Raw genomic sequence first — 26,749 nt, forward strand, 5'->3', positions numbered from 1 at the left:
GTTTGCTCCTGTAAAGCCATTTGGGCTTTTTCTGTACCTTGAGTCAATATCAAAAGATCATCGGCAAACAAGGAGAGTCTATGTTCCTTATCTCCTATTATAAGTCCTTTAATTTCCCTACCACCAAGGCAAGCAACGAGCGACACTGCTTCTGCTATCATAGGTATCCACTCTTGATGAGCCTTCCAAAAGATAACATAACTGTGACGAAACTCTGGGTTTCTAAGCCTGAAAACTGTATTATTTCATGAAATGTTTTTCTACTAGTTGGCCAGCAGATGGCTCTTGTTTTGAGTTTTAAAGCTGTAGCAGAAAAAAAGGCTTTGTCTTTTCCAGTTTAAGCTTATGGAAAAGCAATCTGCAATCTTTGGCCAGATACTTTCAAAGTTGATGCCCTGGGGCTCTGATTAGCCCTGGACTTCAAACTAGACAGGAGGTACTGGATTTTTCTTTATTCTCAGGGTGGGGGTACAGAGGAGGAACATCTGTGTCCTGAGATCCTGTCCAATTCTTGTGAACAGTTACGTTCCTGAACTCCCCAGGTGCTACCCAGGTAGTAACAAGTGTTAGATAGTTTTATATATATATATAACTTTATTTATTCAAAAGAAGATTGTGGTTAACAACAGTCAACTGTAACATGTTCCAACATTTTCTTTTTGTTATAACATCCACTAGATTCTTGGACTTACTACCCATAACCCTCCCCTTCCCCTACACCCCTCCTCCCACCAGTAATTGGGCGGTTTTCCGCGACCCGCCGCGGGAAATTTTTGCCCGCGGCGGGTTGCGGTTTTTTGGGCGGCTTTTTGGGTTTCTGTGCGGTTTTTTAGGCGGCTTTTTGCCTTTTTCGGCCGCGGGGGGCGGGGTTAGTGACGTTTTTTGGGCGGGGTTAGTGACGTTTTGCGCGGGCCGATGACGTGGGAGGCGGGGCCGATGACGGGGAGGCGGGGCCGATGACGGGGGAGGCGGGGCCGATGATGTGGGAGGCGGGGCTGATGATGTGGGAGGCGGGGCCGATGATGGGTGAGGCGGGGCTGGTGACGTGGGAGGCGGGGCCGGTGACGGCGGGGGCGGGGCCGATGACGGCGGGGGCGGGGGTGATGATGCGGGGGTGGGGGTGTCAGGGGCGGGGTTTGTGTTTGGGCGGGTTTTGGGCTGGTTTTGGGGCTGGATTGGGCTAGAAAAAAATTTTCCACCTGGCAACCCTGCCTCCCACCCTTCCCTACTCGTGTGGACTTTACCCATTCGGAATCCGACTGCGGGCTGTCAGTGTCAAGATATCCCAGAAGGGAGACCAGCATTGAAACAAGCGGTCTCCCCTCTGCGAGGCCAGATCTTCTACATCTTTACGTTCCACTGCACTCAGGGAGACCATCAGAGACCACCACGTCTGCAGCGCAGGCTGTTCTGCTAACAACCAAACAGATAGTACAGTCTTTTTCCCCATAATGGATGCTCGCCGAAGAAACGCGAGCTTCCCCCTCCTTTGACGACCCATCACCTGATAAACATCAAACAAAAGCATGGGGGACGCCACTCGATCCCCCAGAACCTAGACACAAAGGCACATATTGAGTTCCAGAAGGTTCGCACCGGGGGGCATAGCCAAAACATGTGGCCCAAATGCGCCCCTTGTCCCGAACACTTTGGACAGTCGTCTTGGGGTCTCAAGGTAGTCCTGAAGGCTCTGTGCGGAGAAATATACAGACGCATAATAAATTTATGTTGTAGTTCTCGTAGAGTCGCACTCCCAAACGTTCTGTAACAAGTAGTTATGCATGCCTGCAATGACTTTTCCTGGACTCTACACCCTAATTCCCCAGCCCAAGACTGCGCCAAGGTTCCATAGTGCACCACAGGGGACGCTTCTCTAATTTGGTTATGAAAATGTTTTAGGGGAACCAGAATCTGCGCCTCCAGGTCATAGAGCTCTGTTAATTGTTTCCGTCTCTTAGAGGTCAAAGAGTCCCCCGGCAAGGGTGCAATATAATGACACAATTGCAGGTAGGACAAAAAAGCCCAGGTGGACAAGTATCCGCCCGCACACAACTCCTGTAAAGATTTACAAGTGCCCTCCTTCTTCAGGACTTGGAAAAGGAAAATGGTCCCCCCCTCTCTCCACTCCCGGAAAACCACTGTGGACGTACCCACCGGAAAATCAGCATTGCCCCTTTTGGCAATAGCGGGGGCACCGGGACGTCAAACCCATGTAGTTTGCAAATCCAGTGCCATGCTCTCCGTAAAGGTAAAAAAAGAGGAGCAAAACCCGGCTTCGTGGGGGCACGCCCAGCCGGTGCATGCAACCAATAGCTAAAATGGAAGGAACTCAGCACCCTAGTGTCAGGTTCTCAGGTTCAGAGCCCGCGGGACTGGGCTCTGGAGCAAACGTGAGCCCTTGGGCTGCTGACGAGGAGCGACAGCAGCAGGCAAAACCCACCAACCAACACTGGGTAAGCACACCGGCAGGGACTGCAGGCACTGCCCAGCGAACCGGAACACCTGGACTGGAATCCCCCGGACTGGAGGACACAGGACTGGAACACTGGACTGCAATCCCTCGGACTGGAATACACACCGGACCGGAACACACTGGACTGGAGCACACCAGACTGGAACACACACCGGACCGGAACACACTGGACTGGTCCCCCGGACTGGAGGACACAGGACTGGAACACGGGACTGGAGCACACTGGACTGGTCCACACAGCTTCACCTGCACTTAGCTACTAAGCCCCCCAGAAGTTGAGCTCCTGGGTTCGAGTAGCCGACAGGACTTACTGGATACCGGATGACATAGGGACCAGGACTGGAAACAGAAGTGCTCCTAAACCTAAACTGATCTACTTGCTCCCAAGCCCTAAACCAGCAGGAGTGTTCCTAACAGTAAACTGACAAAAGGACTTCCTAAGCCCTATACTAAACAGGAGCTCCTAAGCCCTGCTCAAGAAAGGGACTTCCTAAGTCCTAAACTAACAGAGCAGGGAACTAAACACAAAGCTAACACAGGTGCTACTAAGCACCAAGCTACAAGCAGAGCTCTACACTAACAAGCTAAACACAAAACTAACAAGCTACCTAAGCACTGCTCTAGCAAGCTAGATACAACTAACAAGGTGCTTCCCAAGCACTACTCTGGTAAGCAACCAGAAGAGCTCCTAGCACTAAAAGGGAAGACAGGGGGGAGCCACAAGAAAAGAAGGGAAGCTAACACATAAGCCAAAAGTGATTCTAAATCACCAAACACCAACAGCAAAGACTGCAATGCTCCCACTAGCATAAACCCAGAAGTACTTCTAACAGCAAACTCTGCAGTGTTCCTAACAACACCAAACCCTGAAGTACTTCTATCAGCAACAGAGCTTCCAAAGCCCTACACACAGCAATGCTTCCAAAACCAAGAGGGAACAGCAGGGGAACCAAAAGGGAAAAGCAGGAAAGCTAAACACACAGTCACCAGTGCACACTGCATTAACACTAACCTGGACCTTAGCAAAATCAAGCAGGGAAACTAGACACAAAGTCAGAAGTGCACACTGCACCACCCTACCTAAAGCAAACACCACTGTTGCAAAGGCCCTGAAGGAAACAACACCACTTCCTTATCAAGGCCCTCCCTGATGATGTCACACTCCCTAGACCTAGGCAAAAGCACACTGACCCAGAGAGGCCCAACCCACACCAATGCAACACTGTGAAGCACTTGAAGCCAGTACACCCAAAGCGAGGTAGAGCAACTCAGGCAACACACAGCTGTAGTAAAGTAAAACAATTAACCCCATGCTGCTGGAAGCTGCCAGCACAGAGAGACAGAGACAGCTCAGAAAGGACAGAGAATAGAAACAGAAGCCAGCTAAGAAGCTGACCCCCAGAAAAGAGGTAAGTTTGAGAGGGGTTCTGACCCCAATCATAACACCTAGACTCTGTATCAGGAAAAGGAAAAATGAGGTACTCCGGAACCAATCACTAATGTGTCTCATACAACCCGCAACAGAAAACTTCTTAATACTATCTGCTCCCAGGCCCCCCTTATCCATCGGGAGATAAGTCTGTGAGAAAGGGACACGAGATCTCTTCCCATTCCAAAAGAACTTTACTAACAGGCGATGCAATGCCAGTTCATCCCTTCTCAAGTTAAAAAGTGACAATACCTGGACTATGTAGAACCATTTGGGGACTAGGGTCATATTATATAGCGCGATTCTTCCCCACAGGGACACCGGGAGGTGTTGCCACATCTCCAAAGAAAGTTTAGTCGAAGACCACAACGGTGCTAGGTTAATGTTATAGAGCTGTGTGAAGACTGTCGGAACCCGGATGCCTAAGTAATGTAGATAGCCAGAGGCCCACTTTAACGGGAAGGGCCCCTCCCATGTTGTCTGTACTGAGAGGGGAACCGGCAGAGCTTCAGATTTTTGCAAATTCAGCCAAAAGCCAGAGTAATATCTGAATTCCTGCGACCAGGGAGCTCTGGGGGTGTGTTAAAGCCAGCAAGATATCGTCTGCGTAAGCCAAGGCCTTGACGGTGAGCTGGGGCAGTGCCACACCAGCAATCGTCGGGTCTCCCCTAATGTCACAGAGGAGAGGTTCCAGATATAGTAGAAACAGGAGGGGGAACAAAGGGCATCCTTGTCTGGTTCCCCTGCGTACCCGAAAACTAGGAGATTGTGACCCATTCACCAACACTCGGGCTACCGGATCTGCATAGGACCATCCAGAGAGTCCCACAAAGCGTAGCACTACGAAAAGATAGTCCCAGCTCACCCAGTCGAAAGCCTTCTCTGCATCCAGTCCCACCAGCAGCAGTGGCTGTTGAGAAGCCTTCGCCTTGCTCACTGCAAGCAGCGCTCTACGAACATTCAGACCTGGGTGTCATCCCCTGACAAAGCCTACCTGATGGTCTCCCACCAGGGTAGGAATATGAGTGGCTAGTCTGTCCGCCAAGATTCGGGCTAGGATTTTCACGTCTACGTTGAGGAGGAAGATCGGGCGGTAGGACCCCAGTAAATCCGGGGGTTTACCTGGCTTAGGAAACCAGAACAATGAGCGCCTCGTTCGCTCTAGCAGGCAGCTCACCGCCCAACATCGCCTCCTCAAAGAAAAGAGTGAGCGGTACAATTATTTTATGCACCAAAATCTTATAATACTCTGAGGAAAAGCCATCCAGGCCCAGGGCGGTGCCCATTGATAAAGATTTAATGGTCTGTTGAACTTCCTGAGCACAGAGAGGAGAACTCAGCCGCGCGCTAGCTGCAGGTGAGAGAGGGTTGGCACACCCGTGGCTCTCAGATGTACGGTTAATGAGGGACCACTCTGCTGTTGTTAGATAGTTTTAATGTTTGGGTTGTTTTGGTGGTTATCTGTTATTGCTTGCTGTACTTTTTCATCTGGTTTTTCAAACATTCACTGTTCATTTTCATGATAATAAACCAATAGTTTATTAGTTCTGCCGTCCTGTACTGACTAAGAATCCTGGTTTGTGTTTTTGGGTTTGCTTTCTAGAAACTGTGGAACTCCTGGAGTGTGGCCCCCAGTGTCCTAGAAATTACCAGAGAATAATCTGAGAGTGGGAGACTAGCTCAGAGGCAAGCAGGACACAGTCGGTGGGAGGAGGGTTCTAGTATAGAGCACATGCCCAGGTGCAGGCGGTCCTGAGCAATGTTGGAGACAGACCCTCCAGGTGGCCACAGGGTTAACCTCAGGCGGGCGCTAGGCGTTTGGTGACAATAACACTTTGTTTTTATAGTCCGCAATACCTCGCAGTTCTGTGTGGGTTACGTACAACGAGACTAGACAAACCAGAAATTACAGCATATTATCATGAATGAAAACTAATATGGAAAAAGTACAGAGCAGATCGTAAAGAACGTAATTTATTAAACAATTAAAAATATAATTAAAAATAATAAAAATATAAATACATATGAAAGGTAAGCCCGACACAGGCCGTGTTTCGCCCAGCAAGGGCTGCTTCAGGGGCTACAAGAAATCATAACATAGATATAATTATTAAAATTACTCTTCTAAAATCATAATACGGTCACATATATATATAAAAAAATATCAAAATACATATATATATTTTCCATAAATACACATGGAAAGAAACATATATCAAGATTCACTATAGATATGTAAATGCCCATAACACCAAAACCCACAAACAAAACATCTAAATATATATGCGTATATAATCAGACAAGTATAATAAAACTTAAATATACATCATCACATCCATATGAACTACACATATATATATATATTTTATAAGAAACATATATAATAAAACAAACTACATATATATATATATATTTTTATGAGAGACACACAAGAAAATAACATGGAAGACTTATATAGTAAACACCCACCTACACAAAAATCCTTTCAAGTTGGAAAAATAATAAGCAGCAGTTTGCAATAATGCACTGTAAAGAAAAAAATGGGGGGGAAGGAAATATATAACAAAGAGTAAATTAAAAATCAAAAATCAGAAATACAAATAAATTGGTGAAGAGCATATCCTAAAACGGGAACTCACATATGCTAGCAATCCCAGTATGAAAAAACAGCTCTTCAAGAGGGCCAAATAAACATAACCTAAAAAAATAAAAAAATATATATATACAGATCAATAATATGAACATCATTCTTGTAAGGGGCTCAAATGCGATTTTAAAAGATGCTTACTGGCGCATGATTACAAATTATATATCTAGTTGCAACAAGAGTAAAGAGATCATCATTTTATACTGCACAGCTCCGATATACGGGTATTACTGCTGCTAATAGTATCGCTAAACAACGCCATCGGAAAATTGTATCAGCTAAACTTCTTCTGGTTTCTCCTTCGGAAAAATATATATATAAATGTATAGATGGGCTAGGCTTCTATCGAGCGTCTCTGAGGAGGGTTGGAATGCGCAAAATAATATATATATCTCTCTCAAACATCCGGAGTGAGTTACATATCTTATATCAATAGTGATGCAACAAACCGGCAACCGTCGAAAAAACTCTAATAAGAACTACTTACATCCAATCTTTCTGGCGTCACTTGCCTCTGAAAAAAGCCGAAAAACGCGCGAACAAAATACAGGAAGTTAAATACAGGATCTCCGGGTTAAAGTTCATGGTATGTACCACAACCAACGGGGGAAACAACGTGAAAAGGAATGTCATAATTAAACCGAGGGGGTCCAGAGGAAAAAAGTATGCACAGCGATACTTAGTTAAAAAGAAAGTATGCTCTGCAGTACTTAGTTAAAAAGAATAATATGTATCGTATATCTTACGTGACAACCAAATATAATAGCAAAAGTCTAAAAATCAGCGCAAGACGTTAAAAGATATAATGCAACAATAAAGGTGAAAATAAAAATAAAAAGAAAAAGAAAAAGTCAGAGGATATCTCAGTAGTACTTAAAAAATGATATCTCAGTAGTACTTAAAAAATGATGAAAGAATTTCTGTGTGGTGGATGTTAAACATATCTATATCAGGTCAAATATATCTAATGGTATAACGTCCAATTTGTAAAAGTCATAAGAAAACCGAAAGGTCTGTCTCAGAATTCAGACCATAAGGATGAAGAGTATTTAAATCATATATAAATTCTTGTTCCTTGCGTAGCAAGTGAATATCAACTGGTCCCCCTCTTAATCTATTCTTGTGGACATAGATTACACAAAACTTATATTCTTCAAATCCATGGCCTAAATCAATAGAGTGCTGTACCAATGGTTTATCTAAAGATTTTCTTTTAAATGCACTTTTGTGTTCTATGATCCTAGTCTTTAGTTTCCTTTTTGTTTTCCCTATGTAAGCAAGGTTACATGGGCATATGGCTGTATATATGACTCCACTTGTTTGACAATTTGTAAACTCATAAAGTTTAATCTCTTTATTAGCTGATTTTATAAATAGATTCTTAGTTTTGACATTAACATTGCACACTGAGCATTTGCCACATGGATAATGGCCACTAGGGCGACTGTTTAGTGGTGCTTCAATTTCAGGTAATGTGGATGGTACTAAGAGATCTCTAAGATTCTTCTCTCTTTTGTAAGCCACAATTAGTTTCTTTTGTTCAAATACCTCTAAATTAGCAAGCAAATGCCAATGCTTTTTGATAATATTAACAATAGGTTTAGACATATTTGTATATGGTAGTGTACAAACAATCTTCTCATTACTAATTCTATGAGCAGGCTTCAATAGTGTTTCTCTTGAAATGCCAGAGGTTTTGTCTAAACCTTCTCGTATGCATTTAGATGGATATCCTTTCTCTATAAAGCGTTTGGATATATCTTTCGATCTTAGTGTATATGTGCTAGAGTCTGAACATAGCCGCTTTAACCTAAGAAATTGACTATAAGGTAAATTTTTTTTAAGACTTTTGCTATGGCAACTCTCATAATTTAAATATTTGTTGACATCTGTTGGTTTTCGATAGATATCTGTTACGAATCTATCTTGACGAATACTAATATTTATATCCAAGAAAGGAATACTTTTGTTACTATAATTCATTTGAAATTTTAAATTGACATCCATAGTATTTAAACAATTGTAAAAATCTTTCAACTCACTCTCTGTACCTTTCCAAATCAAAAAAATGTCGTCTATGTATCTTTTCCACAGACATATTTTATCTATATGTTTATTTTTTGATATGAATTTCTCCTCAAAGCGTGCTACATATAAATTAGCAATGGATGGTGCAAATGTAGAGCCCATAGCTATGCCTTTAGTCTGTTGATAAAACTTACCATTAAACAAAAAGAAATTCTTAGTTAGTGCTAGAGTGGCCAGCTCAGTCACATATTGTACTGGAATCCTAGGATGTTTGTCACATTTAATCAATTCTTCTTGTATAATATTTATAGATTCATCTTGTGGGATATTGGTGTATAAACTTTCTACATCTAAAGTGGCTAGAATCATATCTTTGCTTGGAGTAACTTTATCTAGTGTATTAATCATGTCTACTGAATCTCGTGTATATGATGGAATTTTATAAACCAGAGGACGCAAGAATTTATCTATAAAGATGGATAATGGTTCTAATAACGAGCCACAGGCAGAAACTATAGGTCTGCCTGGGGGTTTGGACAAGGATTTATGTATCTTGGGTAGAATATATATGGTTGGTATAGTTGGTTCTTTAACAACCAAAAAATTCGCCTCCTTTTGTGTTAAATATTGTGCTTTTATACCTATTTCAACCAAAATGGAAATTTCATTCTGAATATCCTTTGTCGGATCTTTTTTCAAAACTTTATAGAAAATTGGATCACTCAATTGTCTTTGGATTTCATAAATGTAGTCGTCCCTGTTCATTACGACTATCGCTCCCCCTTTGTCCGCAGGTTTAATAATAATATTTCTATCTTTCTGTAGAGTATTAACTGCCACTTTCTCTTCTTTAGTCAAATTGTAAAAAGCCCTTTGCTTTCCTCGTTTCTCTAATGCTGTTATTTCATTAAGCACTACAGTCTCATAGGTTTGTATTAAATGATGAACATTACCAGGCGGGAGCCATTTGCTGTTTTGCTTGACTATTGAATGGTCAGTGTAGTCCGACGGATTTTTGGAGAAAAATTCCATAATTCTCAATTTTCGTGTAAACTTAAAGAATTCCACCCGAGTTTTAAATGCATTGTATTTCGGTGTAGGTATAAATGATAGTCCTTTACTTAGGACTCTCTCTTCTATATTGGTTAATTCTCTTCCTGAAATATTATATACTGTACTCAATACTTGCTTATGTTTTCCTGTCCATACTTGTTGAAAGATAAGCCACCCCTTCCTCTGCCTCTACCACGGCCCCTTCCTCGATACGATAAATATCCTCTGGGATATTCTGAGGTAGAGGTCCCAGTGGTAGATTTCTTCTTCCAAAGTTGATCTAAGTGATGCATTTGTTTGTTAATATTAATTCTTGGAGGTGTTGTGTATAGGGAGGCAGACGGATCGAATACCTCATCGTGATCACTTCTAGGGCGTTTCCTTTCTCTGATGGTTTGTGGACTTATAGGGAAATTGTTCCCTATTGCTTTATTATATAGTGCATTATGATTCACTATTTTACGAGAGTGATCTGTCTGTCTATTCGAATATCTACGAAAATTCTTATTTCTCTGATTCTTATATCTATGCCATGGGTAAACACTATGGTTCTTATAATCCTGGTCATCTCTTCTGAACTTCTCAAACTTAATTAATCTTATATCTCGTTCGAACTGTTCCATACTCTTTTTAAAATCCTCATGTAAAAGATCAAAACATGCATCATTTTCTTTTAAAAAAACTAATTCCTTATCTAAATCTGCCTTAATTTTATGTTCTTTCTCTTTACATGTTTTGATGAGCAGGATCATAAGGTCTAACGAACACTTATTAAGTATAGCTTCCCATTGTAGCAAAAATGTCTGGTCATCATTAAACATAGTAGATGCCTTAGTCATGCGTAATCCTCTCGGAATCCTTTTGTATCTGCAATATTCTAACAGCGATGAGCCATGTAATTCCGTCCTCTTCCATCTTTTGCTCAAATTTACAGCATCTTCCCAATGCTTAAGATTGTCCTCTAGAACATCAGGTTCTTTGAAAAAAGGTTCTGGTGGTAGCATCTCTTGAAGACATTCTTCGTTAAAACTTAACACGTCCTTCCATGGTGAGAATGACATAGTGCCTGAAACAACAGGCTCAACAAAGCCCAAAAGGGAGGGTCCAAGGAAGCACAAAGGCAGACGGTCTGCAAGCTCCAAGATGGAAAAAGTACAGAGCAGATCGTAAAGAACGTAATTTATTAAACAATTAAAAATATAATTAAAAATAATAAAAATATAAATACATATGAAAGGTAAGCCCGACACAGGCCGTGTTTCGCCCAGCAAGGGCTGCTTCAGGGGCTACAAGAAATCATAACATAGATATAATTATTAAAATTACTCTTCTAAAATCATAATACGGTCACATATATATATAAAAAAATATCAAAATACATATATATATTTTCCATAAATACACATGGAAAGAAACATATATCAAGATTCACTATAGATATGTAAATGCCCATAACACCAAAACCCACAAACAAAACATCTAAATATATATGCGTATATAATCAGACAAGTATAATAAAACTTAAATATACATCATCACATCCATATGAACTACACATATATATATATATATTTTATAAGAAACATATATAATAAAACAAACTACATATATATATATATATTTTTATGAGAGACACACAAGAAAATAACATGGAAGACTTATATAGTAAACACCCACCTACACAAAAATCCTTTCAAGTTGGAAAAATAATAAGCAGCAGTTTGCAATAATGCACTGTAAAGAAAAAAATGGGGGGGAAGGAAATATATAACAAAGAGTAAATTAAAAATCAAAAATCAGAAATACAAATAAATTGGTGAAGAGCAGAAAGATTGGATGTAAGTAGTTCTTATTAGAGTTTTTTCGACGGTTGCCGGTTTGTTGCATCACTATTGATATAAGATATGTAACTCACTCCGGATGTTTGAGAGAGATATATATATTATTTTGCGCATTCCAACCCTCCTCAGAGACGCTCGATAGAAGCCTAGCCCATCTATACATTTATATATATATTTTTCCGAAGGAGAAACCAGAAGAAGTTTAGCTGAATTTATTTGTATTTCTGTAAAAGTCATCTGAAACAGCATGGAAGAACTCATACAGGAGAGAAACCATTTCAATGTTCAGAATGTGAGAAATGGTTCTCAACCAGGTCTGGGCTGAACAATCACAAAAGGATTCATACAGGAGAGAAACCATTTCAGTGTTCAGATTGTGAGAAATGGTTCTCAACCAAGGGTAAGGTAAAACGTCATGAAAGAACTCATACAGGAGAGAAACCATTTCAATGTTCAGATTGTGAGAAATGGTTCTCAACCAAGGCTGAGCTAAAACTTCATGAAAGAACTCATACAGGAGAAAAACCATTTCAATGTTCAGAATGTGAGAAGTGGTTCAGAACCAAGGGTGAGGTCAAACTTCATCAAAGAACTCATACAGGAGAGAAACCATTTCAATATTCAGAATGTGAGAAATGGTTGAGAACCAGAAGTGAGCTGAAAAATCACGAAAGGATTCATACAGGAGAAAAACCATTTCAGTGTTCAGAATGTGAGAAATGGTTCAGAACCAAGGGTGATGTCAAACTTCATGAAAGAACTCATACAGGAGAGAAACCATTTCAATATTCAGAATGTGATAAATGGTTCGGAACCAAGGTAAACCTGGAATGCCACAAAACGATTCATACAGGAGAGAAACCATACGTGTTCCTAATGTGATAAATGTTTCAGAAGGAAGGCTAAGAAGAAAGTTCACAAAAACTCATACGGAAGAAAAAAAACATTTAAATATTAAGTATGTGATAAGTGTTTTAATAAGAAGGTCCAATTGAAATAGCACAAAAGGACTCAAATTGGAGGGAAACCATTTAAATGTTTAGAAGGTGATAAATGTTTCAGAGGGAAGAACTATCTGACTGGGCTTGCAATAAATCAATATTCAAGATGTTATACATGTTTCAAAAGCAAGGGGTTACTGTCAGATAGGAAGGTCAGAGCAGGCCAATGGCCTGGACAAACAACTAGGAATATCTGAAAAGAGGGATTGCGTAGGCCTGTCACATAGTTTAAGGCATTAAGACATGCCTAAGAACAAGGACGTGGACCAGTATGTATGAACTGTGTGGCAGTTCAGTAGAGAGTGTACAGGAGTTCATTGCACTTTAAGTATTGTAAAAATGGTAACATTATAAGCTCTTCTGGACAGGGAGTTACATATATGAATTATATTAGCTTTACTTATATAAATTACATTAAGGTAAGCCTGTATGGAGATATGTACTTTAACATTTATTCTGTTCATTATTACCACTGCGTCTAAGCTTGTATTCTAAGCAGATAAGGAAAGTACCAGGAGCAAACTGTCTCTGCATTGTTAAGAATTTAGAGAAAGAACTGTAGCTGGACATGACATAGAAACAAGTTAGAAGATGGGAAAGATGGTTATGGAATATGGGAGGGATGGAAACTAAGTGGAAAAGACAGATAAGCAAATGAGAAGAAGAGGACAGATAGACAGTGGCGTACCGAGGGCGGGGCGGTGGGAGCGGACTGCCCCGGGTGCAGCTCGTGATGGGGTGCTGCCTTGGATGTCTTCCTCTCCCCCCCCGACTGGTGCAGTGCTGCCGTCTTTACCCCTCCCCCCTGGTGCGAGTAATTTTAATAATTATATCTATGTTATGATTTCTTGTAGCCCCTGAAGCAGCCCTTGCTGGGCGAAACACGGCCTGTGTCGGGCTTACCTTTCATATGTATTTATATTTTTATTATTTTTAATTATATTTTTAATTGTTTAATAAATTACGTTCTTTACGATCTGCTCTGTACTTTTTCCATCTTGGAGCTTGCAGACCGTCTGCCTTTGTGCTTCCTTGAAAACTAATATGTTCATTTCCTTCCATAATTCTGAAACAAATCTGTTTTGAGCTTGATGCCTGAACTATCCAGGAAGAAATTTCCTTGTCTATTTTAGCAGTTTGATACGAAAGCAAAGAGTCTATACACCTCTTTTGTATTTCACCCTTCATAGCTGGAAAGTACTCTTCTACCATCAGCTGCTTGCCTTCCAGTAATAAATCCTACCTGATCAGTGACATAGAGGCAAAAAACACATCCTCACTGGGATGTATCCTATCCAGCTCTGTAGCTTTTTCCACTTTCAGGTTTTCGAGCCCCCCCCCAGCTCTCCTGACAATGCTCCATCTTTTCTTCCTCTCCCGGTTCTACCTCTAGCCCAGGTGCTCCAGTGAATTTTGTGGGGTAGGAGCACATTCTCCTCGTTCCTGCCCACCTTAAGTATATCCTTTTCCATAGCTGTAAAATGAATGATCGTACTCTTTTTATTTTATCCAACAGATGATGGATTTGGGAATGAGAGTGAAAGAGTGAGAATGTGTGATGAGCAGCAGAAAGAGGAATGGAAACATGAAGACTCCTCCAGAGACAGCACAGATCCTTCAGCAGACTGTGAAGGAGGTATCGGTAGCATAATACCAACTGGTGAGAAAGCAGCAGTTCAGAAAGGAGAAAGATTTGAAAGACAAAAGAGAAACTGTAGCTTTTTCCCAACACTTGAACAACCTGGAAGACTCAACGGTGAGAGAGATTTTAAAAGGGCTGATGTTTGGGAAACCTTTACTACCGACTCCAATTTTATTGAGCACCACATAAGTGGGCTTAGGACTGAAGTTCATGACTGTCAAGGTATGCATAAAACTAACCCATCTGGATACTGTGAAAAACCATTTCAATGTTCTGAATGTGATAAATGTTACGCAAGCAAGGCGAACTTGGAAACCCACCATATGACTCATACAGGAGAGAACCCATTTCAATGTTCAGAATGTGAGAAATGGTTCTCAACCAGGACTTGGCTGAAAAACCACATAAGGATTCATACAGGAGAGAAACCGTTTCAATGTTCAGAATGTGATAAATCCTTTACCTGTAAAAGTCATCTGAAACGGCATGGAACAACTCATACAGGAGAGAAACCGTTTCAATGTTCAGAATGTGATAAATCCTTTACCTGTAAAAGTAATCTGAAACGGCATGGAACAACTCATACAGGAGAGAAACCGTTTCAATGTTCAGAATGTGAGAAATGGTTCTCAACCAAGGCTGAGCTAAAACTTCATGAAAGAACTCATACAGGAGAGAAACCGTTTCAATGTTCAGAATGTGATAAATCCTTTACCTGTAAAAGTCATCTGAAACACCATGAAAGAACTCATACAGGAGAGAAACCGTTTCAATGTTCAGAATGTGATAAATCCTTTACCAGTAAAAGTAGTCTGAAACAGCATGGAAGAACTCATACAAGAGAGAAACCATTTCAATGCTCAGAATGTGAGAAATGGTTCTCAACCAGGACTGGGCTGAAAAACCACATAAGGATTCATACAGGAGAGAAACTGTTTCAATGTTCAGAATGTGATAAATCCTTTACCTGTAAAAGTCATCTGAAACGGCATGGAACAACTCATACAGGAGAGAAACCGTTTCAATGTTCAGAATGTGATAAATCCTTTACCTGTACAAGTAATCTGATACAGCATGGAAGAACTCATACAAGAGAGAAACCATTTCAATGTTCAGAATGTGATAAATCCTTTACCTGTACAAGTAGTCTGAAACGGCATGGAAGAACTCATACAAGAGAGAAACCATTTCAATGTTCAGAATGTGATAAATCCTTTACCTGTACAAGTAATCTGAAACAGCATGGAAGAACTCATACAGGAGAGAAACCATTTCAATGTTCAGAATGTGAGAAACGGTTCTCAACCAAGTTTGAACTAAAACTTCATGAAATAACTCATACAGGAGAAAAACCATTTCAGTGTTCAGATTGTGAGAAATGGTTCTCAACCAAGGGTATGGTAAAACGTCATGAAAGAACTCATACAGGAGAGAAACCATTTCAATGTTCAGATTGTGAGAAATGGTTCTCAACCAAGGCTGAGCTAAAACTTCATGAAAGAATTCATACAGGAGAGAAACCGTTTCAATGTTCAGAATGTGATAAATCCTTTTCCCATAAAAGTAATCTGAAACAGCATGGAAGAACTCATACAAGAGAGAAACCATTTCAATGTTCAGAATGTGAGAAATGGTTCTCAACCAAGACTGAGCTAAAACTTCATGAAAGAACTCATACAGGAGAGAAACTGTTTCAGTGTTCAGAATGTGATAAATCCTTTATCTGTAAAAGTCATCTGAAACAGCATGGAAGAACTCATACAGGAGAGAAACCATTTCAATGTTCAGATTGTGAGAAATGGTTCTCAACCAAGGCTGAGCTAAAACTTCATGAAAGAACTCATACAGGAGAAAAACCATTTCAATGTTCAGAATGTGAGAAGTGGTTCAGAACCAAGGGTGAGGTCAAACTTCATGAAAGAACTCATACAGGAGAGAAACCATTTCAATGTTCAGAAGGTGATGTTTCAGAAGGAAGGTGAACCTGGAAACCCACCATATGGCTCATACAGGAGAAAAACCATTTCAATGTTCAGAATGTGAGAAATGGTTCTCAACCAGGACTGGGCTGAAAAACCACATAAGGATTCATACAGGAGAGAAACCGTTTAAATGTTCAGAATGTGATAAATCCTTTACCAGTAAAAGTAGTCTGAAACAGCATGGAAGAACTCATACAAGAGAGAAACCATTTCAATGTTCAGAATGGTTGAAATGGTTCTCAACCAGGACTGGGCTGAAATATCACAAAAGGATTCATACAGGAGAGAAACGATTTCAGTGTTCAGATTGTGAGAAATGGTTCTCAACCAAGGGTAATGTAAAACTTCATGAAAGAACTCATACAGGAGAGAAACCATTTCAATGTTCAGAATGTGATAAATCCTTTACCTGTAAAAGTAATCTGAAACAGCATGGAAGAACTCATACAGGAGAAAAACCATTTCAATGTTCAGAATGTGAGAAATGGTTCAGAACCAAGGGTGATGTCAAACTTCATGAAAGAACTCATACAGGAGAGAAACCATTTCAATGTTCAGAATGTGATAAATGGTTCGGAACTAAGGTAAACCTGGAATGCCACAAAACGACTCATATAGGAGAGAAACCATACGTGTTCCTAATGTGATAAATGTTTCAGAAGGAAGGCCAAGAAGAAAGTTCACGAAAACTCATACGGAAGAAAAAAAACATTTAAATATTAAGTATGTGATAAGTGTTTTAATAAGAAGGTCCAATTGAAATAGCACAAAAGGACTCAAATGGGAGGGAAACCATTTAAATGTTTAGAAGGTGATAAATGTTTCAGAGGGAAGAACTATCTGACTGGGCTTGCAATAAATCAATATTCAAGATGTTATACATGTTTCAAAAGCAAGGGGTTACTGTCAGATAGGAAGGTCAGAGCAGGCCAATGGCCTGGACAAACAACTAGGAATATCTGAAAAGAGGGATTGCGTAGGCCTGTCACATAGTTTAAGGCATTAAGACATGCCTAAGAACAAGGACGTGGACCAGTATGTATGAACTGTGTGGCAGTTCAGTAGAGAGTGTACAGGAGTTCATTGCACTTTAAGTATTGTAAAAATGGTAACATTATAAGCTCTTCTGGACAGGGAGTTACATATATGAATTATATTAGCTTTACTTATATAAATTACATTAAGGTAAGCCTGTATGGAGATATGTACTTTAACATTTATTCTGTTCATTATTACCACTGCGTCTAAGCTTGTATTCTAAGCAGATAAGGAAAGTACCAGGAGCAAACTGTCTCTGCATTGTTAAGAATTTAGAGAAAGAACTGTAGCTGGACATGACATAGAAACAAGTTAGAAGATGGGAAAGATGGTTATGGAATATGGGAGGGATGGAAACTAAGTGGAAAAGACAGATAAGCAAATGAGAAGAAGAGGACAGATAGACAGTGGCGTACCGAGGGCGGGGCGGTGGGAGCGGACCGCCCCGGGTGCAGCTCGTGAGGGGGTGCTGCCTTGGATGTCTTCCTCTCCCCCCCCCGACTGGTGCAGTGCTGCCGTCTTTACCCCTCCCCCCCTGGTGCGGTGCTGTATGGGTGTCCTTCCCCCACCCCCATCCCCCAACTAGTGCGGTATCGCTCTCCCCCTCCGCTCCTGCACGTCTTTCAACTTCGAGGCTTCTGGCAGCAGCATCACCAATGTAAGTGCTACCTTCTGCCTGCCCCGGAAGCACCCTCTGTACAACTTCCCGCATAGCCCCCCTCCTGATCTTTCTCTTTCATCTTTCAGTAGCTGCTTGCACTCTGCCCTTGATTTTTGTCTGCTGGTTGAAGTAAGAAAAATAAAGAATCTTGCTGAATTTGACAGCTGGTTGTGTGAGAATTTTTTGGGTAAGACGTCCCCATCGCAGAGGTGGTGTGAAGGGGTTAAACCTCACAGTGAGTGTATGGTGGGCTGGTAAGGGAGGCCAATATGCAAATGGCATATAGTGAATCATACAAAAGAGAAACCATTTAAATGTTCCTGAATGTCATACTGAGCTGCAACGACATGAAATGACTTATACAATAAACCAGTTCAATATTATAAATGTTTTATTATTATTTATTATTTGTTGCATTTGTATCCCACATTTTCCTACCTATTTGCAGGCTCAATGTGGCTTACAGAGATTTGTTATGACACAGTCATTACATGATAATAGATACAGTTGGTAGTTTGTAGATTAAGTGAGGTCAGAGAGAAGAGGGAAGGAAGGTGTTAGGCAGGATAGTACCGAAGGTGGACTTTAGTAACTGGGTGGGTTGGTGAGGTATTTTGTAAGGCTATGGGTTCTCTTTGTAGGCCCTGTTGAAGAGGTATGTCTTCAAAGATTTGCGGAAGTTGGTTATTTCTTCAGTAGCTTTCAGGGCTGTGGGTAATGCATTCCACAACTGTGTACTCATGTAGGAAAAGGTAGTGGCGTGTATCAGCTTGTATTTTAGTCCTTTACAGCTGGGGAAGCGCAGATTGAGAAATTTGCAAGATGATCTTATGGCGTTTTACAAGCTGCAATGGCCTATAGCAGTGATGGCGAACCTTTCAGAGACCGAGTGCCCAAACAGCAACCCAAAATCTAATTATTTATCGCAAAGTGCCGGTACTCATTATGGGTGGGGTCACCACATATGACTCCACCCCTATGATAGCCACACCCCTTACACCAGCCATGGCGCATATAAACAGACATCATTGAAATATTATACTAGTATAGGAGAAAAATAACATGATTTTCTTTCATTATAAATCATTTCTGTAAGCTGTTACAGCTCCAGTATACCCAGTGCAAAATAAGACAGCAGATGTAAATTCTCAAATTGGACATATTCCAAACACTAAAATGAAAATAAAATGATTTTTTCTATCTTTGTTGTCTGGTGATTTTGTTTTTCTATCCATATTGGTCCTAGTCACTGATTCTGCTGCTCTCTATCTGTTCTCTTAACTCCGTTTCCAGGGCTTCCTTTCCATTTATTTCTTTACTTTCCTCCTTTCTTCTTCATTTCTTGCCCTCCATCCATGTCCAGCAACCCTCCTCTCCCCTCCAGCCACAAATGTCCAGCCACCCTCCTCTCCCCTCCAGCCACCCATGTCCAGCCACCCTCCTCTCCCCCCTGCCCTCCCATCCAGCCACCCTCCTCCCACCCGCCCTCCCTCCCAGCACCAGGCAGGCCTCCCTCCCACCCAGCACCAAGCATCAGGCCTCCCTCCCACCCAGTACCCAGCAGCACCCAGCATCAGACCTCCCTCCCTCCCACCCATCACACAGCAACACACAGCATTAGGCCTCCCTCCCACCCAGCACCAGGCCTCCGTCCCTCCCAGCACCAGGCCTGCCTCCTGCCCTCCCTCCAACAAAACAAGCATCAGGCCGCCCGCCCATCTTCCCTCCCTCCCAGCACCTGGGCCCCCCTCCTCCTCCGAAATTTAAAAGGCATACCTTGAGGTTAAGGCGGCGCCAGCAGCGAAAAACATGTTCTTCACTCGGCGCACCTTCGGCCTTCCCTTCTGTCTCTCAAGCTCTGGTCATAGGCGGGACCAGAGCTTGAGAGACAGAAGGGAAGGCCGAAGGCACGCCGAGCAAAGAACATGCTTTTTGCAGCCGCTGCCGACGCCACCTTAACCCCGAGGTACGCCTGGGAGGGAGGGAGGGCAGGCAGGCGGCCTGGTGCTTGGTGGGAGGAAGGGAGAGTGGGCAGACCAGCGACTGCACGCATGCCAAGGGAGAGGGCTCTGCATGCCCTCTCTGGCACTCGTGCAATGGGTTCGCCATCACTGGCCTATAGGGTCTCACCGGAGAGAAAAATAGTTTAAAACAAATGTATAAAGGGACCATTTTACTGAAGTGCAGAAAGCCTATTGCAGGCTCGCTGCGTGGCAATTCGGAAGTACCGCTGGTCTGTAAGGTGTGTTAAGCCACTGATCTGCAGAGCTTCTACCGCTCCTGAGGTCTTTTTCCTCCATTACCACAGATAAAGTGTGTTGATTCGGGTTCAAAGTAGGGTAATAATTAAGGTGTTTCTCACTCCGGCTTGTGTTTGGTTATTCCTAGTTTTTTTGTGGGGACTTTTCATCATCTTGTTGTGTAATTGTCACATGTGACATAAACCATTGAAATGTTCTAAATATGAAAACTCTTTCAAAAGAAAAGCTGAACGGAAATGACATGATCTTACTCACACAGCATTTGGAGGCAGCCACAGGGAAGGTTTTTATTCTTATTTGTAATTTTACCATTCAAAGTAGAGAAATATCCAAGAATAATTAAAAAATTAGAAAAATAATAATAAAGGAAAAGATACATAGGCTTAGTCCACATCTAGGAAAGTGCAGTAGGCTAACGAGGAAGCTGGAGACTCAAGAGGGAAATGGAAACACTGGAAAGCAGAGCAGGTGATGCAAATATATTCATCTATCACTCCGAAACCTCAAAAACCATTACATTTCAGGAACTGATTAGCAACAAATGGCTAGAAAGGTAAGGAGGGGTGACAAAAATTTCTTCAGGTATATTAGTGAAAGGAGAATGACTAAAAAGGGAATTGTGAGACTAAAAGATACTGCAAACCGCTATGTAGATAATGATGAAGAAAAGGCAAATTTGCTAAATAGATACTTTTGTTCTGTTTTTACTGAAGAAAATCCGGGAGAAGGACCACGATGGACTGGCAAAAGTTCATTTGAGAATGGAGTGGATATAGCACCGTTCACGGAAGAGAGTGTGTATCAACAACTTCAAAATTTAAAGGTGGACGAAGCCATGGGACCGGATGGGATCCACCCCAGGATATTGAGGGAGCTCAGAGAGGTTCTGGCGGGTTCTCTTAAAGATTTATTTAATAAATCCTTAGAAATGGGAGAGGTTCCGAGGGATTGGAGAACGGCGGAGGTGGTCCCTCTTCACAAAAGTGGTGATAGGGAAGAAGCTGGAAACTACAGGTCGGTAAGGCTCACTTCGATTATTGGAAAAGTAATGGAAGCGATGCTGAAGGAAAGGATAGTGAATTTCCTGGAAGCCAATAAGTTGCAAGATCCGAGACAACATGGTTTCACCAAAGGGAAATCGTGCCAAATGAATCTCATTTTCAGAAGCTGTAAAGAAGCCAGATAATGTCACTAGAAAATTTAAGTGTCTTAAGGGGCCCTTTTACTAAACTGCAGTAAAAGGGGGCCTGTGCTAGCTTCAGCGCGTATTTTTGATGCTTGCAGAGTCCCTCATTTTACCGTAGCCCCAAAACGAAATGGCCGTGCAATAAGGATTTAGGTGGCAGTAAGGGTTCCGTCACTAAGTCAGCGGTAACCCCCTGCGGAAATATTTTTCCAATATTTCTGCTAGCGCTGGAAATGCTGCGCGTTCACGGTGGAACTGCCACCGGTGGTAATTCCAGATTGCTGCATGGCAACCCTTTAGTTAAAAGGACCCCTGAGATTTTATTTTCCAGAGCTTCCAGGTGTGAATGAATCGGCCAACTGTCCTTAACAGCAGAAGCTGCAGTGGATCGCAAGGTAACAACAGTTTGTTCAGTCTTTCGAAATGCTGTTTCAACTTTTATAAGTCTCTGATCCATCTCTTTCGTTTTAACCAAACGTTCTTGAGAGAATTTACACAATGAAGGAGTAGTTCCTTGTATCGCTTGTTCAATCCTCTTTATAACTTGCCAACTATCTTGAAGCTAAACCACTCCTTTCTTAGTAGAGAATGACACGGAGACAAAGTTTCTCCCATCCCCACAGATTCTGTCTCTGTCCCTGTCCTGTCCCCATGGGCTCTGTTCTCATCTGTAGAAGCCTTGAACACATATGATTTTATATTTAAATCTTTTTATTAAAGTATAAAAAGGAACAAGATGCTGTGCAACTGTTGTTTATAAATCACCAATAGAAAACAATAAGAAAAACAAGCAACTTGTCTTCTCAGAAGATGTGCTGGTAGCAGGATGTACAGGATCCCCCATGCAAATTTTGTGTTATGATTGGGGTCTGAACCCCTCTCAAACTTACCTCTTTCCTGGGGGTCAGCTTCTTAGCTGGCGTCTGTTTCTTTTCTCTGTCCTTTCTGAGCTGGCTCTGTCTCTCTGTGCTGGCAGCTTCCAGCAGCATGGCTCTAATTGTTTCACTATACTGCACCTGTGTGTGTGTTGCCTGAGTTGCTCTACCTCTCTTTGGGTGTACTGGCTTCAAGTGCTTCACAGTGTTGCATTGGTGTGGGTTGGGCCTCTCTGGGTCAGTGTGCTTTTGCCTAGGTCTAGGGAGTGTGACATCATCAGGGAGGGCCTTGATAAGGAAGTGGTGTTGTTTCCTTCAGGGCCTTTGCAACAGTGGTGTTTGCTTTAGGTAGGGTGGTGCAGTGTGCACTTCTGACTTTGTGTCTAGTTTCCCTGCTTGATTTTGCTAAGGTCCAGGTTAGTGTTAGTGCAGTGTGCACTGGTGTTTGTGTGTTTAGCTTTCCTGCTTTTCCCTTTGGTTCCCCTGCTTTTCCCTCTTGGTTTTGGAAGCATTGCTGTGTGTAGGGCTTTGGAAGCTCTGTTGCTGTTAGAAGTACTTCAGGGTTTGGTGTTGTTAGGAACACTGCAGAGTTTGCTGTTAGAAGTACTTCTGGTGTTTGTGCTATTGGGAGCATTGCAGTCTTTGCTGTTGGTGTTTGGTGCTTTAGAAGCACTTTTGGCTTATGTGTTAGCTTCACTGCTTTTTCCTTGTGGCTCCCCTGTCTTCCCTTTTAGTGCTAGGAGCTCTTCTGGTTGCTTGCCAGAGTAGTGCTTAGGAAGCACCTTGTTAGTTGTATCTAGCTTGCTAGAGCAGTGCTTAGGTAGCTGGTTAGTTCTGTGTTTAGCTTATTAATGTAAAGCTCTGCTTATAGCTTGGTGCTTAGTAGCACCTGTGTTAGCTTTGTGTTTAGTTCCCTGCTCTGTTAGTTTAGGGCTTAGGAAGTCCCTTTCTTGAGCAGGGCTTAGGAGCTCCTGTTTAGTATAGGGCTTAGGAAGCCCTTTTGTCAGTTTACTGTTAGGAACACTCCTGCTGGTTTAGGGATTGGGAGCACGTAGATCAGTTTAGGTTTAGGAGCACTTCTGTTTCCAGCCCTGGTCCCTATGTCATCCGGTATCCAGTAAGTCCTGTCGGCTACTCGAACCCAGGAGCTCAACTTCTGGGGGGCTTAGTAGCTAAGTGCAGGTGAAGCTGTGTGGACCAGTCCAGTGTGCTCCAGTCCCGTGTTCCAGTCCTGTGTCCTCCAGTCCGGGGGACCAGTCCAGTGTGCTCCAGTCCAGTGTGTTCCGGTCCGGTGTGTGTTCCAGTCCGGGGGATTGCAGTCCAGTGTTCCAGTCCTGTGTCCTCCAGTCCGGGGGATTCCAGTCCATGTGTTCCGGTTCGCTGGGCAGTGCCTGCAGTCCCTGCCGGTGTGTTTACCCAGTGTTGGTTGGTGGGTTTTGCCTGCTGCTGTCGCTCCTCGTCAGCAGCCCAAGGGCTCACGTTTGCTCCAGAGCCCAGTCCCGCGGGCTCTGAACCTGAGAACCTGACATTTTGCTAGTTGTGTCCAGCATGTTTGCTTGTTTTTCCAAAAAATCAAAATATTGTTGTCTGCATCACTCAAATATGAATAACATTCCAGGTCATTAAGAGGCTTCAAAGTAGAAAATGACACAGGGGCAAAGTTTGTCCCTGACCCCAGGGGCTCTGTCACCATCCTTGCCCCTTCCCCGTGAGGTTTACTGGCCTGTAGTTTCCAGCATCTTCTCTGTCACCACTTTCATGAAGAGGGCTCACAGCTGTTCTTCTCCAATCCCACAGGGGACATGGGGTGGCAGAATAGACAGAGGCTATGTTCTTTCCAAGAAGAAAGTCTTTATTTCTTACCAATAACAAAGCAATTATGCAATAACAAATAGCAAAGCAATCAGGCACTAACAAATAGCAATTTGTTATGAGAGGGAGAGAAAAGCCACTGCTGTAAAGATTTACTCACTGTCGGTCATCCCAGCCTCTGACTAAATATAATGCAACCGTGGCTTATATACTTTCTGTACAATGGAAATTCCCTCCCAAATCATACAGTTTGCAATTTCAGCTAATTTCTGTCTTACTTCATTGTTTACATATAATGAAACACACTATCTGAATGTTATAGAACACAGAACATGATATTTAAATGTTTGTGGAACACAGCAAGTCCAAGGTTTCTTGTAGTCGTCACTTTGCTACAGGAATCTCTCCAGGACCCAGGTCTTATCATTGTTTTGTCTGGTAACCTCAACACATCTTCACTTTCAAACTGTGTATTCATTTTTGTGTCCTTGTGATGTAGAGTTAGTGGCACCACTCTGTCAGGGAGGGGTAAAAGTGCTCCTTGCTGGATCATCATGACCTCAAATTCACAGCTTTCAGCAAAAAGTACAGAAAATGTAGTACTCAGGCATTTTTAAGTTTGAGCTTTTAGCTATGCATTTCATGGGTCATAACTGACCTGTCAGTGGTCAGAAAAGTGCAAATCAATTCATTCCCCTCTTGATGATTGAGAAATCATCACCTGTACAGATAATAATTGTGATTCCGCAGAGTGCCCATTCGATGTCCATTGATGAAGGGTACAACAGTTGGAAAAGGAAGGAACCCAAACTAAACCTTTCCATGCCTGGGGAGCTGAAATAAGCTCTAGAAGGAGAAACTCATGTAACCAATAAGCGGCTAAACCAGAAAAATGTTAAAGATAAAATTAAACATTACATTCAATTTCATAAAGTAAAATGGGTGAAACAGGTACAAAAAATCAATTCGGAATTAAGTGTGAAAGTTGTACCATGGATGACATGGGAGAGTACAGGAAAGAAACAGCAAAATAACATCAGGGAATCTTATTGAAGAAGTCATTTCAATTAAAAAATATATGTATAAAAGAAGAATATATATAATATTTCAACTAAAGCAGTATGAGCAGAATAAATGTCTTCCTTGAAAAAGGAGGTGTACTTGCGTTACAGGCAGTAAATGTTCTAACAATAAAATGAATAAGGTCAACAGCAGCTGGCCCCCACAACCTTCATGATTGAGATATATTTTGTCTTGTACTATTAGAAAGAAGTTTGAAGACAAGCCCACGAGCACAGGGAATAAAGCAACAGACAATTAAAGCAAAAACTAAAATGACAACCAAAGTGGAGGTCAAAATAGACATAAGAAAGATTTTCTAGTTACCAAAGATTGTATCCCACCAGGATGTCCAGCTAGTATCAATACCTGAATTGGTAGCTAATTCGTTGGCTAAAGCAGAAAGGCATTGTAATGCCTTCATAACAGAACCATCAGGGTCAGTATTATTGGGAATAAAAGTACAACAATGAGCATGAAGTACAATACAAACATCACCATCTTTGGAAAGAATTTGATCAAGAACAAATCTATTTTCCCAGGCTACTCGACTAGTGGCACCAAGTTGATCCGCTAAGCCGTGAATGGCATTTCTAGTAAAATTTATGAATCTTTGCTGATTATAATAAATGTAATTAATCCAATCAACATTTTTATTAATAGTGACCCACCAAAAGAAAGTAGATTCTAGACCTGCCTATACCTGATTTCTGGCCTTAAATTGATCAGGTATCCCTCTTGGAACTCCTATAGCGTCTAGATTGACAGTGTCATCAAGAGAGTTAGGAACATGTCTTTTGACATGAGATACCTGGTGAGGATTGCCAATTACAATGGGTATAACTAACTGTATGAGAGCACATATACCAGGCCATTGTTATGGCAAGAGGGGATATAGAATTTTGGTCCCGCAATACCACCATACATCAGAACATGGGTTAGAGAAGCGAGAGAGCAGATCATTAGGAGAGAGGGATCTGTAGCGCCACCACAGAGGACGGAGCCGGAGGAGCCACAGAAAGTGTGAGTCTGGGATGGGGGATGGAGGGAGCCGGAGCAGATCGGATTGGATAAGAGCTGCTGCAACCACGTTGTTGTGCTTAATTGTTGGTAGCATTTTGATTTAATCTTATTTATATTTTCAGACATACTAGCCAGCTTCTGCAGCATATGGATGTACTAGAGAAAATATAACTTTTTATAGGTAGAATAGTAATTTGTTATAAATCGTAATCAGTGTGTCATTTGGAGGAGGGGCTGGTTATAGGGACACCCTAGCATGTGTTATATACGTGCAGAGATTTTTTTCTCCTGGTAAAAGGTCCACTAAAACAGGCATCATATTATGAGAATCAGATGCTCAACGTTCAGAGGTTTAATCTATCTATTTATTTACTTATTTTTGACATTTTATCCCACATTAAACAGTTGGAACCTGGGAGCATTTAAAATCTTTCTTTTTTCTGGAGAGATTAATGCATTGCCCCCTCCCAAGCTCTCTCCGTGGGTATAGCCAGCCTTGCAATTTGTGTGGGGGGGGGGGGGGCACAGAGGTGGACTGGGGCCTCTGCACCCCCCAAAAATAAAAAATTGGAGGGCTGGCTATCCCGGGGAGAGAGCCTGTTAAAAATTTACCAGCATACCACTGTATCAGTAGCACAGTGTTTACTTGGTTCAAATCCTATTTGTCAGACAGACGGCAATCAGTTCTCTTCAGCAATGAACTGTGGGGTGCCACAGGGAGCCATATTGCCTTCAATT

The 26,749-nt window shown here is 41.9% G+C and overlaps 1 pseudogene; it reads left to right on the top strand.

The window, feature by feature from the left end:
• LOC115462252 overlaps positions 1-24,487 on the top strand; it is a 66,720-nt pseudogene extending 42,233 nt beyond the window's left edge.
• The last annotated feature ends 2,262 nt before the right edge of the window (positions 24,488-26,749 follow it).

The sequence above is a fragment of the Microcaecilia unicolor genome, chromosome 2 (assembly GCF_901765095.1).
Source record: "Microcaecilia unicolor chromosome 2, aMicUni1.1, whole genome shotgun sequence".
Taxonomy (NCBI): domain Eukaryota; kingdom Metazoa; phylum Chordata; class Amphibia; order Gymnophiona; family Siphonopidae; genus Microcaecilia; species Microcaecilia unicolor.